Here is a 12,410-nt window from a genome sequence, read left to right on the forward strand (position 1 = left end):
GATCATCATATGTATTTATGCACATTAAATAGAATGTGCATAAAAAGTGTTCATTCTGTCTAACACTAATAAGTATATTAAAAGATAATAAAAGATTATCCATTTGACCATTGTTTTAACTTACAAAGTGCGGCTAATGACAATATGTCTTTGCTGTAAAATGTTAAATAGTCCTGTGAATTAAAGTACTAACCTATCACCGCTGGTTAAGAAATACAGTTCAGGCCATAAGTGAAATGAGTTTCTTGGTCTCACCCTAGGCCCTTCTTGCTTTTTGTCCATGTACAGGATACTGCATCATTGCTGGTGAAGGGTAGCTGGAGATGGGGAGGGCAGTTGAAGTCAGGACTGAAACGTTTTGGCAGAGTTGTGAAGGAAAGATTGCATCGCACCTAGCTATAATTCATTTCTTTGTGCCTCAGTTTCCCAATCTGTAAAAAGGGGATAATGACACTGACCATCTTTGTAAAGTGCTTTGAAATCTACAGATGGTACCTGATGGGACATCAGCCCCAATCTCATCCAGTTCAAATAAGTGTAAAAACAAATCCACTGAGATAAGTAATAGCAGAACACGTGATAGCTGTCAGCGATGGAGATATGGAAAGTAGAAAAGAGGGTTTCATTGCTACTAGTATGGCTACTGATTTATTAGAATGAACCACTTCCTAATGCTCTTTGACTATTTCTAATCATACTAATGCATACTTGAAACTCAAAGGGAAATATCTGGTAAATATAAAACTATGTGAAGGTTATCCACACCACTAAGGAGTGATCTCAAGCCTTCCAGAATATCATTATTTGCAGTATATAACAGTAACAAGGTGACAGGTTACGTAACAGGACCCTACATTGAAATACAGGGAGCCACTACTGAGTCATCATAAACTCAGGTGCTAAACCCTCTGTAAAGATGTTGTGTAATTAATGTTGATTCATGCTAGCACAGGGGTGGGCAAACTTTTTGGCCTGAGGGCCACATCAGGTTTCTGAAATTGTATGGAGGGCCGGTTAGGGGAAGCTGTGCCTCCCCAAACAGCCAGGTGTGGCCCGGCCCCCACCCCCTATCTGACGCCCCCACTTCTCGCCCCCTGACAGCCCTCCCAGGACCCCTGGCCCATCAACCCCTCCCTGTCCCCTGACCGCCCCCGGAACCCCTTCCCGCCCCCCCCTGCCGCCCAATCCAACCCCTCCTCTCATTCCTGACTGCCCCCCTGGGATCCCTGCGCCATCCAACCACCCCTTCTCCCTGTCCCCTGATTGCCCCTGGAACCCCTGCCCGACTGCCCCCTGCCGCCCCATCTAACCCCACCCTTCCTGACTACTCCCCCGGGACCCCTGCCCCCATTCAACCCCCCCATTCCCCGCCCTCTGACCGCCCTGCCCCCATCCACACCCCCGCCCCCAACCACCACCCTGAACTCCCCTGCCCTCTATCCAACCCCTCCTGCTCCCTGCCCCCTTACCGCGCTGCCTGGAGCACCAGTGGCTGACGGCGCTACAGCCGCGCAGCCCAAAGCACCAGGACAGACTGCGGCACTGCAAGAGCCCCGCCGCCCAGAGCATTGCACCAGTGGCGGAGCGAGCTGAGGCTGCGGGGAAGGGGGAATAGTGGGGGAGGGGCCAGGGGCTAGCCTCCTGGGGAAGTAGCTCAGACGCCGGGCAGGAGGGTCCCGCATGCCGGATGTGGCCCGCGGGCCGTAGTTTGCCCACCTCTGTACTAGCAGGTGGAACTTGTTAGCCTCAAATAGGATATAAGGTGTGGAGTGCCCCTGTGGGAAACTGGAAACCAAGGGCTGTGTTAGAGGAGGTGCTGTAACAAAGCCCCCAGAATAGCTTGGGGTAGGGGGAAGCTTAGGCTAAATCTGTTTTGTTATTTGAGCTACCTATAAAACCAAATCTCTCTTTGGACTATATCTGGTATCAACACTGTTTGAAGTGGGAGGGAACTCCACATTATAGAATCAAAAAGAGCTCCTGATACTCCAGAAATAAATTCTGCACTGCGTGTAGATTGTATAACATTCTCAGTCTAAAATATTTCTGTAAACCTGCAAGAGCTTGTTGGGGGATGAAGGTTAGCCATACCACGTTCCCTTCTCTTCACACCTTCTGTTCTTGTCCGACTAAATCCATACCTGACTTACACTGCTGGTCCTTGCTGAATGCAGGGAGCAAAACTGCCTTGGAAGTACTGAGAACAGGTAAGTTGCTTCTCAGACGTTTCCAAATCAGCAAAATTGGCCATTGGCCCTAAATTCTGTGCCTTCCATTGTCTCCTAGAACGGCTCTAAACAGAGCTAAGAGTAAAGTAAAGACATTCTGGAGGAAGCAGATCCTGTCAGTTTCAATGGAAAGCTATTGCTATTTCAGTAGCTCAGGCCTCTAGTAGCAGAGGGATGTTTTACTTTACTAGAACTGAGTTAAGGCACAGCCGTCACAGCTCCCTCAGCTCTCTCTCCCTTTCCCTTACTGATTGACTGACAAACCTTTCCCCCATTCTCCTATGTCTGATGTGGGACAGACTGTGCTTAGCAATCAGAGTGGGAAGAGAGAAGCTGGATGCGAGTGTTAAATAAAGGACTGTGGACAGCCTCCAGGGACCCTTGTCCACACTCTCATTCTTCACTTTCATGCTGCTTGCCAGTACAGGAGGCAGTCACACACATCCCCAATTTATTATAGGAGATGCTTAATTTAAGCCATTGTGGTGTGTGGGTGGGGGGAGATAATTTGGGCTTGCAGTTTTGAAAGCAAGTGCTCTCTGTTGAACAAAAGCTCAGAGAAGGCGACTGGAATATAATGGGCCAAATGACACCTGGGCAAATGTCACTGATTTAAAAGAAATTCCCCCAGTGATGAAAAAAAAAACATGTTTTACTGGTAGCAATGTCAAACAAGTTGTGTGTGTGTGTAGAGAGAGTGAGACTGTGACACAAAAACAGCTGCCCACAGCAACACCAAGGTTTAATAGCAGGAGGCAGGAATCAAAAATCAAGTTACAAAAATAAAAAAGGAAGTAAGGAATAGTTTCAATAAAGGAATGCAAATGAAGACTACATAAAGTACACTAATATGCTATGAAGCTGCTACAGAAAAAGTTGTGACCCAATGCAAGAAAATAGTCTGACAGAAATCTAAATTAATCCAAGAGATTCATGATTATGTCCATGCTGGATGAAAAACCTGTTAAGATTATTTTAATTCTGTGGCAAATGTCCCAGTAACTCCTAACCCACAAGGCACATGCTGATGTATTCCACTGCTCTGTTTACCAAAAACCTAGCCAAAAATAAAAGGAAAGTCTTGGGAGTGTAGTCTGGTCTTTGGCTTGCAGAACAGACTGTCACATTACTGTCTGAGAAATGCCCGCAGAAGAGGTCTTTTGATAATGTGTCGTGAATCTCCTGCTCATGGTCTATAAAGAAGCTTCTGTTTAATTTTCCAGGGAGTTGTGAATACTGGAAAGGAATTCAGCCTGTATCACGATTCAGTTCCTGATGCACCAGTTCCAAAGTCTGCTGGCCCCTGGGAGAGGAGAAGAAATCTCACTCCGCCTTGTTTGTTTATACAGACCACAGCATCGATACATTATCTGAATATGGAGTGAGTGTAAAGGTGGAAGGAAGGCCTTCCATGCAAGGTGGACTGCCCTCAGTTCCAGTAAAAGTTTATATGTAATCTGGCCTTTCGTGGGGTCCAGGTACCCTGAGCAGTATGGTTGTCCAGGTGAACACCCCATCCCAGAAGGCTGGCCCTGGGTGGTGGGAGGGCTGAACGGAACTCCCACCATGACCTTTTCTGGGTTTGACCAGCAAGTTAGAGGAGGGACAACTCTGGCAGGAATAACCACCCTGGAGTTGATGTGGCCCATGCTTGGCCGATAGGTCAAGTGGAGCCAAACCTGCAGGCACTACAAGTGGAGTCTGTCAAAAGGAGTCATGTAGGTGCACATGGCCATGTGGGCTAACAGTGAGAGGCACTTGTGCGCTGTGGTTTGTGGTCTGTGAGTGATGTGTGAAATCAGGGTGCTCAATGCATGAAACCTTTCTGAGGGGAAGAACACTCACAGAAATTGAGTCCAAACTTGCCCCTATAAAGTTTATTGACCTTGAGGGTAACAAAAACAGACTTTTCTTCGTTTATGCAAATACTTAGGGCTGTTAAAAGTTGTATGAGAAACCTTGTCACCCACCTGACCTCCTGACGAGATCAGCCTACCAGAAGCCAATCATCCTGACATCTCATCTGGCCTGCTACCACGGAGAAAACACTTATTTGTAAATTTGTAATTCTAAATACTCTTAATTCTGTAGTCACCCCAAAGGGGAGGACTCAATACCAGAAGTGTTCCTGGCCTATCATAAAATGCAGAAATTTCCTGTGTGATGGATGAATATCCACATGAAAATATGTGTCCTTCACATTGAGAGCTTTAGTAACCACAGCCCCTATAGAAGAGGTGGTTGTAGATACCAGCATAAACATCCAGAACTTTAGCTTTCGAATAAAGATGTAACTTACCGAAGGTCCAAGATGGGTCTCCACCCTTCATCTTTTTGGGGAATTAGGAAATATGGGGAGTAGAACCCTCTCCCACAGTAATGAGATGGGAGGTTCTCTATTGCCCTGCAGTGTACGAGGGATTCTGCTTCCTGTTGAAGAATTGCCTTGTGAGAGTGGTCCCCGAAGTGGGACCTGGAAGGGGGTTTGTGAAGTGGGAAGGCAAGAAACACTACGGAATATCCCTGGTGGACAATCTCCAGAACCCAACTGTCCATAGTGATCTTGTTCCAGTTGTAGGTGAAGAGTGTAAGACAACCCCCACAGATAACAGAAGACAAGATGGTTGGCATCAGTGGTGGTACACGGGTCTCGACCAATATGTCAAAAGTAGTTCTTGGTTGGTGGCTGAGAGTGAGTAGAGCCTGTGGCAATAGCAGGCCTAGAATTGAGGTCTCTGAATCTTCTGGCGTTTGCGGGTCTGCTCAGCTATGCACTGGTAATAAGGTGCATGAGGAGGGGGTAGCATCAGTCTGTAGGGTTGCTTCTGGTGTCCCCTCCTAGGGGATAGGATATAAATCCCCAGGGAATGCAGAATCAGTCTCAAGTGAGTGCAGGGACTCATCTGTTTTTTTCATTAAGCAGATTTGACTTATCAAAAAGGAGGTCCTGGATGCTGTTTTGGCCCTCCCCAGGAAATCCTGACAATTGTAGCCAGGCATTCCTCTTCACAACCAGACCAGTGGCCAAACTTCTGGAAGCCATTTCTGCTGCATCCACTGCAGCCTGGAGGGCTACCTTTGCCACTAGCTTCCCCTCATCTAAAAGAGACTGACATTGGGCCCTGTCCTCTGTGGGAAGCTTGTCTGTGAAGTCTACAAGCCTCGCATAGGCATTAAAATCATATTTCACTAACAACGCTTGGTAGTTCGGGACACAAAATTGCAGGCCTGCAGAGGAGAAGACCTTCCTCTCCATCCAGTCTCTTACAGCCTTTATCTGCCAGGGTGGCCCTTTGATAGCATAACCTAGCCTATCCAGCAACTGCTTGTACCATGACTGAGTTGGGGACAGGATGGGAGAATATGAAGTCAGCCCCATTAGCAGGAATAAAATACCATCTCTCTTTTTTTTTTTTTTTTTTGGGTGTAGGGTCAAAGGATGCTGGAGTACGCCATACCACTCTGGCTGGTTCTAGTATGGCCTCATTGATGGGTAGAGCCACCTTACTCGGTCCTTGCAGCTGCAAGATGTCTAGGAGCCAGTGTTGAGGATCCTGGACCTCTGATGAGATCTATAGGACACTGGCCACTCTTTGTAACAGCTCCTGGTACTGGCAATGATCGTCCATAGTAGAACGCGAAGGAGGAGTGCCTGCTTCATCTGGGGATGATGAAGAGGCATCCATCTGAACTGTCAGTACCTGCAGATCTAATTCCACCTCTTCCACCTTGTACATCAACAGACCCAGCTGGCGAGAGGGAGAGGAGTGTGACTCTTGAGAAGGGCCTTGACACCTGCCATAAGGATCCCAAGGACCACAATAAGACCAGAAAGGAGAATCGATTGGTGGTGGGGGACCCCAAGGAAATCAGTACCAGCGGTCCCTGGGGGTGTCGTACCCAGTGGAATGGCAAGCCTAACCCCTTGACTGTTTATCAAGGCTCAGCTGCCTCTGCAGAATTACCGCTGTGGCCAGCTCCTCTGAGAAAGGAGCTCCCTCAGGAGGACCAGGCCAGAAAGAAGCGGAGAATGCGGATAAGGGAAGAATATATCCTTCAGTGTTATGTAAATCTCAGTATACCCTGTTGTCTGTCTGAGTGGTTCCTGCAGTTAAGTTTGATGAATCTAGTGCATCTGCAGTGACAGAACTGTCTTTAGATGGATGAGGAGGTACCAACAATCGGTCCAGACCAGCACTCATAGACAGAAGTGCGGAGCATCTATCCTTATTTTGGTATGAGGTGACCGACAGAACTGGCAGTTCTTTCTTTTTATGCATCTTGCCCTCCAATTGGGGAAATTCATCAGAGTTGCTTCCTCAGGTTCTGCTTGCGACATCTTACCCGACCTGGACTGACTCAGGGAGGAAGTGCGTTTCTTATGGACTGTCCTCAATGGGGATATGTCCTTGTGCTCATGGGGAGCACTGGAAGAAGAATCCTTGGGCCTAAATGTTGAGTGCTTCACTCCAAGGCACATGCTTGGAGGGGCACTGCTAGGCAGTTGAGGCCAACATATGGGGCGGTCTCCCTGGCCCATATCGGAGATGGGCCTTATAGCCTTTTCCATCAGGGACTTCTGTAGGAGAAGCTCCCAGGCTTCTCGAGTTCTGGGTGGCAAGGAGCAACAGATACTGCACTTTGCAGAGATATGTGCCTGTAACAGGGTTCACTCACCACTCTGGCACCTCCTACCGGCTGTCATGGAAAGTAGCTTTGCATGGTAGTGTGCCCTCTTCGGGTGGTGCATCGCCGCTGTCACTCCTGCTGTAGGACCCACATCTCTCCAAGGACTGTGGTATCCTCTTCAGCAAGACAGCCCTTAGGCCATGCCACATGCTCTGCTCCCCCATTCTGGGGGACCTGCAGTCCACTGTTCAGCCACTACCCTTAGTGGCTACTGCAGCGAATTGTCCGGCCACTTCCTCGTGACCCCAGCATCCTCTTTCCCCTTGCCTCAGGTCTCAGCCTGCAAACCCCAGCAGCCAGCCAGGAGCTGTCTCACATTCCCCTGCTCCCTGCTAACAGCACTGCTCTGTCCAGCTGCTGGCAGTTCTCTCAGTCCTCCAGAGACACAGTCCTTCCTCCCTGGGTTCCCAGCAGAGAACTGCCATCCTCTGCCCTGCAACTCCCTTTTTATATGGGTCTGCTTGGTCCTGCTTGGCTGCTCCCTTCAGCCCTTCTCTGATTGGCTGCCTCCTGCGCAGCCTCCCTAGGGGTCTATTAACCCCTTAGAGCCCCATGTGGGGCAGGTGACCCATCACAGTGCCTCATCCAGACAGTACAGGCAACATTGATTTTCATCACAGATGGAGAAGGATTGAGGGCAGGAGATGCAGTTCTTGAATCCTGGGACTCTGGGCATAGCCCCAGAGCTGGGGAGGGGTTCCCAACTGGGCAGAAAGAAAAACTATATTGTATTATAAACTTTTAAACTACTAATCTAAGAATACATCTGTTTACAAATGTTTTATTTATAGGTTGTACACCAAAGAGAAGGAGGACACAATTCTGACTCAGGCCATGTCACAGTAGGAAAAAACTAGAGAAGGGTTGACCTACACTGGCTCTTATACCTTCGGTTGGGAGCATGAGGAGAGCTACTGCGCATGTGCAGGTCAATGGACATTGCTTTGAAGAATTTCTGGACTTGGGTCCATGGTACACATGTGTAACTACATATGGAATACATATAGGGAACATCACTCAAAAAAGAAGGTAACAAATATACTTTCCTTTCTATAATCCTAAATGTAAACACCTGTGATCATTAAAGCACATGTATACATTGGGAGAGCAGGAGATACATTCAGAGCTTTGAAAATACTCAAAGAGGGACAGAGAGAGAGCTAGCAAGTCACTGCTGGAGCAGGAGGGCTAATGCAAGGCAATTTGGACTGTTTATGGGAGAATTAAGGTTCTTTTGTTTATTAAGGATTTAGTATTTCTTGTCATATACTCTTGTTATATAACTTTGGTTAGTTAACCTATATGTGACTTTCCTTGGTTGTTCCTTTTAGTGACACTAGCATTCCATCCCTTCTGCAAGAGGCTAACAAAGACATTGGGATATGTCTGTGAATTGTAGTTGTTCTAGGGTAAATTTCTACCTCCCCAAAAGATCCTTCAGCCCAAGAAAAATAGGTGGTAATCAGGGCCGTCTCTAACTTTTTTGCCGCCCCACGCAAAAAAGAAGAGTGCCGCCCACCCCCGCACCGCCGTACCCCCCCGTGCCACCGAAATCCCCGCCCCCCCAGCACCACGCTGCGTTAATCCCCACTCCCCAGAACGCCACGCCGCCTGAAGCCACGCCCCCTCCGAGCACCGCGCCAACACCCGCCCCTCCTCCGAGCGCCAGCCCCCGCCCCCAGCGCCGCGCCGCACCAGCCCCCGCCCCTCCTCCGAGTGCCAGCCCCCGCAGCACCGCACCGCGCCAACACCCGCCTCTCCTCCAAGTGCCAGCCCCCGTCCCCCCCAGCGCCGTGCCGCGCCAACCCCCGCCCCTCCTCCGAGCGCCAGCCCCCACCCCCGCAGAGCCACGCCAACCCCCGCCCCTCCTCCGAGCGCCAGCAACCCCAGCGCCGCACCAACTCCCGCCCCTCCTTCGAGCGCCAGCCCCCCCAGCGCTGCGCCAGCCCCCCCAGCGCCGCGCCAACCCCTGCCCCTCCTTCGAGCGCCAGCCCCCCCAGCGCCGCGCCAACCCCCGCCCCTCCTCCGAGCGCCAGCCCCCGCCCCCCCAACGCCATGCCGCACCAGCCCCCGCCCCTCCTCTGAGCGCCAGCCCCCGCCCCCCCAACACCGCGCCAGCCCCCGCCCCTCCTCCGAGCGCCAGCCCCCGCCCCCCCAACGCCATGCCGCACCAGCCCCCGCCCCTCTCTGAGCGCCAGCCCCCTCCCCCCAGCGCCGCGCCAGCCCCCACCCCTCCTCCGAGCGCCAGCCCCCGCCCCCCCAACGCCACACCGCACCAACCCCTGCCCCTCCTCCGAGCGCCAGCCCCCCCAGCGTCACGCCGCGCCAACCCCCCGCCCCTCCTTTGAGCGCCAGCCCCCCCAGCGCCGCGCCAGCCCCCCCCAGCGCCACGCCACGCCAACCCCCGCCCCTCCTTCGAGCGCCAGCCCCCGCAGCACTGCGCCAGCCCCCGCCCCTCCTCTGAGCGCCAGCCCCCGTCCCCCCAGCGCCGCGCCGTGCCAACCCCCGCCCCTCCTCCGAGCGCCAGCCCCCGCCCCCCCCAGCGCCGCGCCGCACCAACCCCTGCCCCTCCTTCGAGCGCCAGCCCCCCCAGCGCCGCGCAACCCCCGCCCCTCCTCCGAGCGCCAGCCCCCGCCCCCCCAACGCCATGCCGCACCAGCCCCCACCCCTCCTCTGAGCGCCAGCCCCCGCCCCCCCAACGCCGCGCCAGCCCCCGCCCCTCCTCCGAGCGTCAGCCCCCGCCCCCCCAACGCCATGCCGCACCAGCCCCCGCCCCTCCTCTGAGCGCCAGCCCCCGCCCCCCCAGCGCCGCGCCAGCCCCCACCCCTCCTCCGAGCGCCAGCCCCCGCACCCCCAACGCCGCACCGCACCAACCCCTGCCCCTCCTCCGAGCGCCAGCCCCCCCCAGCGCCACGCCGCGCCAACCCCCGCCCCTCCTTCGAGCGCCAGCCCCCCCAGCACTGCGCCAGCCCCCGCCCCTCCTCCGAGCGCCAGCCCCCGCCCCCCCCAACGCCGTGCCGCACCAGCCCCCGCCCCCCCCAATGCCGCGCCGCACCAGCCCCCACCCCTCCTCCGAGCACCAGCCCCCGCCCCCCCAACGCCGTGCCACACCAGCCCCCGCCCCACCTCTGAGCACCAGCCCCCGCCCCCCCAGCGCCGCGCCGCGCCAGCCCCCGCCCCTCCTCCGAGCGCCAGCCCCCCGCCCCCCCAACGCCACGCCGCGCCAACCTCCGCCCCTCCTTTGAGCGCCAGCCCCCCCAGCGCCGCACCGCGCCAACCCCTGCCCCTCCTTCGAGCGCCAGCCCCCCCAGCGCCGCGCCAGCCCCCGCCCCTCCTCCGAGCGCCAGCCCCCGCCCACCCCAGCGCCGCGCCAACCCCCGCCCCTCCTCTGAGCACCAGCCCCCGCCCCCCCCAGCGCCGCACCAGCCCCCGCCCCTCCTCCGAGCGCCAGCCCCCGCCCCCCAACGTCACGCCGCGCCAACCTCCGCCCCTCCTTTGAGCGCCAGCCCCCCCAGCGCCGCGCCGTGCCAACCCCCGCCCCTCCTCCGAGCGCCAGCCCCCGCCCCCCCAGCGCCGCGCCAACCCCCGCCCCTCCTCCGAGCGCCAGCCCCCCCAGCGCCGCGCCAACCCTCGCGCCTCCTTCGAGCGCCAGCCCCCCCAGCGCCACGCCAGCCCCCGCCCCTCCTCCGAGCGCCAGCCCCCGCCCCCGCAGTGCCGCGCCAACCCCCACCCCTCCTCCGAGCGCCAGCCCCCGCCCCCCCCAGCGCCGCGCTGCACCAGCCCCCGCCCCTCCTCTGAGCACCAGCCCCCGCCCCCCCAGCGCCGCGCCGCGCCAGCCCCCGCCCCTCCTCCGAGTGCCAGCCCCCGCCCCCAAGCACCGCACCGCGCCAGCCCCCGCCCAATAAATAAATTTAATAAAAACCTTAACGCTGCCCCGGCCCAAGGTGCTGCCCCAAGCACGTGCTTGGTCGGCTGGTGCCTGGAGCCGGCCCTGGTGGTAATTAGAGAATTTAGGCAAAGATAGGAGCCCCTCCCCCCACCACACACACACACACACCCACAGCTGCATAGGCAGAGAACATTTTCCAGTTGCAATTAGTGTAATGAAGAAATGTGATTCTAGCCAACAGAAATTACTTTTCTTGCGTTAATATAACATGTGGCAAAGTCACCACTGCCAGCTAGCTGAAAAAGTCAAAGCTTGCCATTATGAGTCCATCAGAGAGATGCATTTCACAACTGTGAAGTTATAAAACAAGTTCAGTGCCAACTTACACCTTACGCCAGCCTCCTGGGATTGACTAGGATGTAAGCATTGAATTGGAGTGGACTCTCTCCTGCAAATTGTGACTTTAGTGCAAGGGGAAACCCAAAACAACTTTCACAGCATTTTAACCAATTTAGCTGGATGGGATGCGAGTCTGATGCTGTTGGAAGGATTTTTTTTTTTTTTTTTTTTTTACTCAGACCAGTCGCTCCTAGAAGCAGATAGACTAAGACTAGCCCATATATCCCAACTCAGTCGTTGGATCATTGCCAGACCTGAACTTACTTCAAGCCTGTGTTTGATTATCTGAAATATTCTGAGAATTTTTGGTTACTTCCTGCATCCAGCCATACCAGAGTCACAAGTGCAGAAATACCATGAGAGAGAGGCTATTGTCATGTTATTCCTGCCTGGGAACAGGAGTGGAATGGTGGAAATGCCATGAGAATATCAGGTCTTCTTTTATTTCAAGTTGCCCCCAGAAATTGATTGGTGGGAGCAGTCCTCTGTGAATTGGAGGAGGGAATCTGCTGAAGAACACAGGGAGAAAGGCTGGCTCCCCGTCTCTGGAAGAAGAGAAGGGTTAGACCTAGCACAGAGATGTTTCCGGTGGCATACTTGACTCTGCTCTGTTTATTTACTTTTTTCTAACCTAGTACCATGATAGCTGGGTACAGAATTACAAATCAGACACGCCATTTGCAGAATAAAAACTAAAAACAGAAACAACAACAGGAAAACAATCAATAGAATGAACATGTCTGGAATCATGCCCTGAAAGTTAATAGATTTGACTTCTGATGGGCTGCCAAAGGGAGCTAATTACAAAAACAGAAGCCTCATCTATAATGATCTGCAACCAGATATGGTGACTTGTAGATAGTGCAGACATTGCCTCTGGCTATTCCTCTGAATGTTTCCTCTTTACAAAAAAAGAGCACTTCCATTTTTGCCAGTGCACAGTGAGTCAGTCTATTTTCACTGCTGCGTTTTGTTGGTCGAGTTGACACTTTTGCTCTAAACAGAAAGGATTTGGGTTTGTGCCTTTCCAGAGTGTGTGTGAGAGAGTTTGGTTTTTGTGGTTGTGTTTTTTGCATGAGGTTTTAGGTTTAAGGAGTAGCCCTTTACTTAGGGCAAGAGTATTGGCAAGGGCTTTTTTGAGAATAAAATGGAGAGAGAAGTATGTTATTTATATAAACAGCTACTTGAGGATTTATATAAACATC

General features: G+C 53.5%; 1 long non-coding RNA gene across 9 annotated transcripts in view; it reads left to right on the plus strand.

Annotated features, from left to right (window-relative positions):
* LOC103306265 (uncharacterized) overlaps positions 1–12,410 on the plus strand; it is a 65,598-nt gene that overhangs the window by 16,377 nt on the left and 36,811 nt on the right. For 7 of the 9 annotated variants that reach the window (XR_010589271.1, XR_010589269.1, XR_010589265.1 and 4 more), the window contains 3 exons: positions 3,452–3,609; positions 5,659–6,463; positions 7,709–7,946. This is a non-coding gene — a long non-coding RNA (uncharacterized LOC103306265). The remainder of the gene's footprint in view (positions 1–3,451; positions 3,610–5,658; positions 6,464–7,708; positions 7,947–12,410) is intronic. The other 2 variants (XR_010589267.1, XR_010589272.1) reach the window with 1 other exon arrangement.

Source organism: Chrysemys picta, chromosome 7, assembly GCF_011386835.1.
Source record: "Chrysemys picta bellii isolate R12L10 chromosome 7, ASM1138683v2, whole genome shotgun sequence".
NCBI lineage: Eukaryota > Metazoa > Chordata > Testudines > Emydidae > Chrysemys > Chrysemys picta.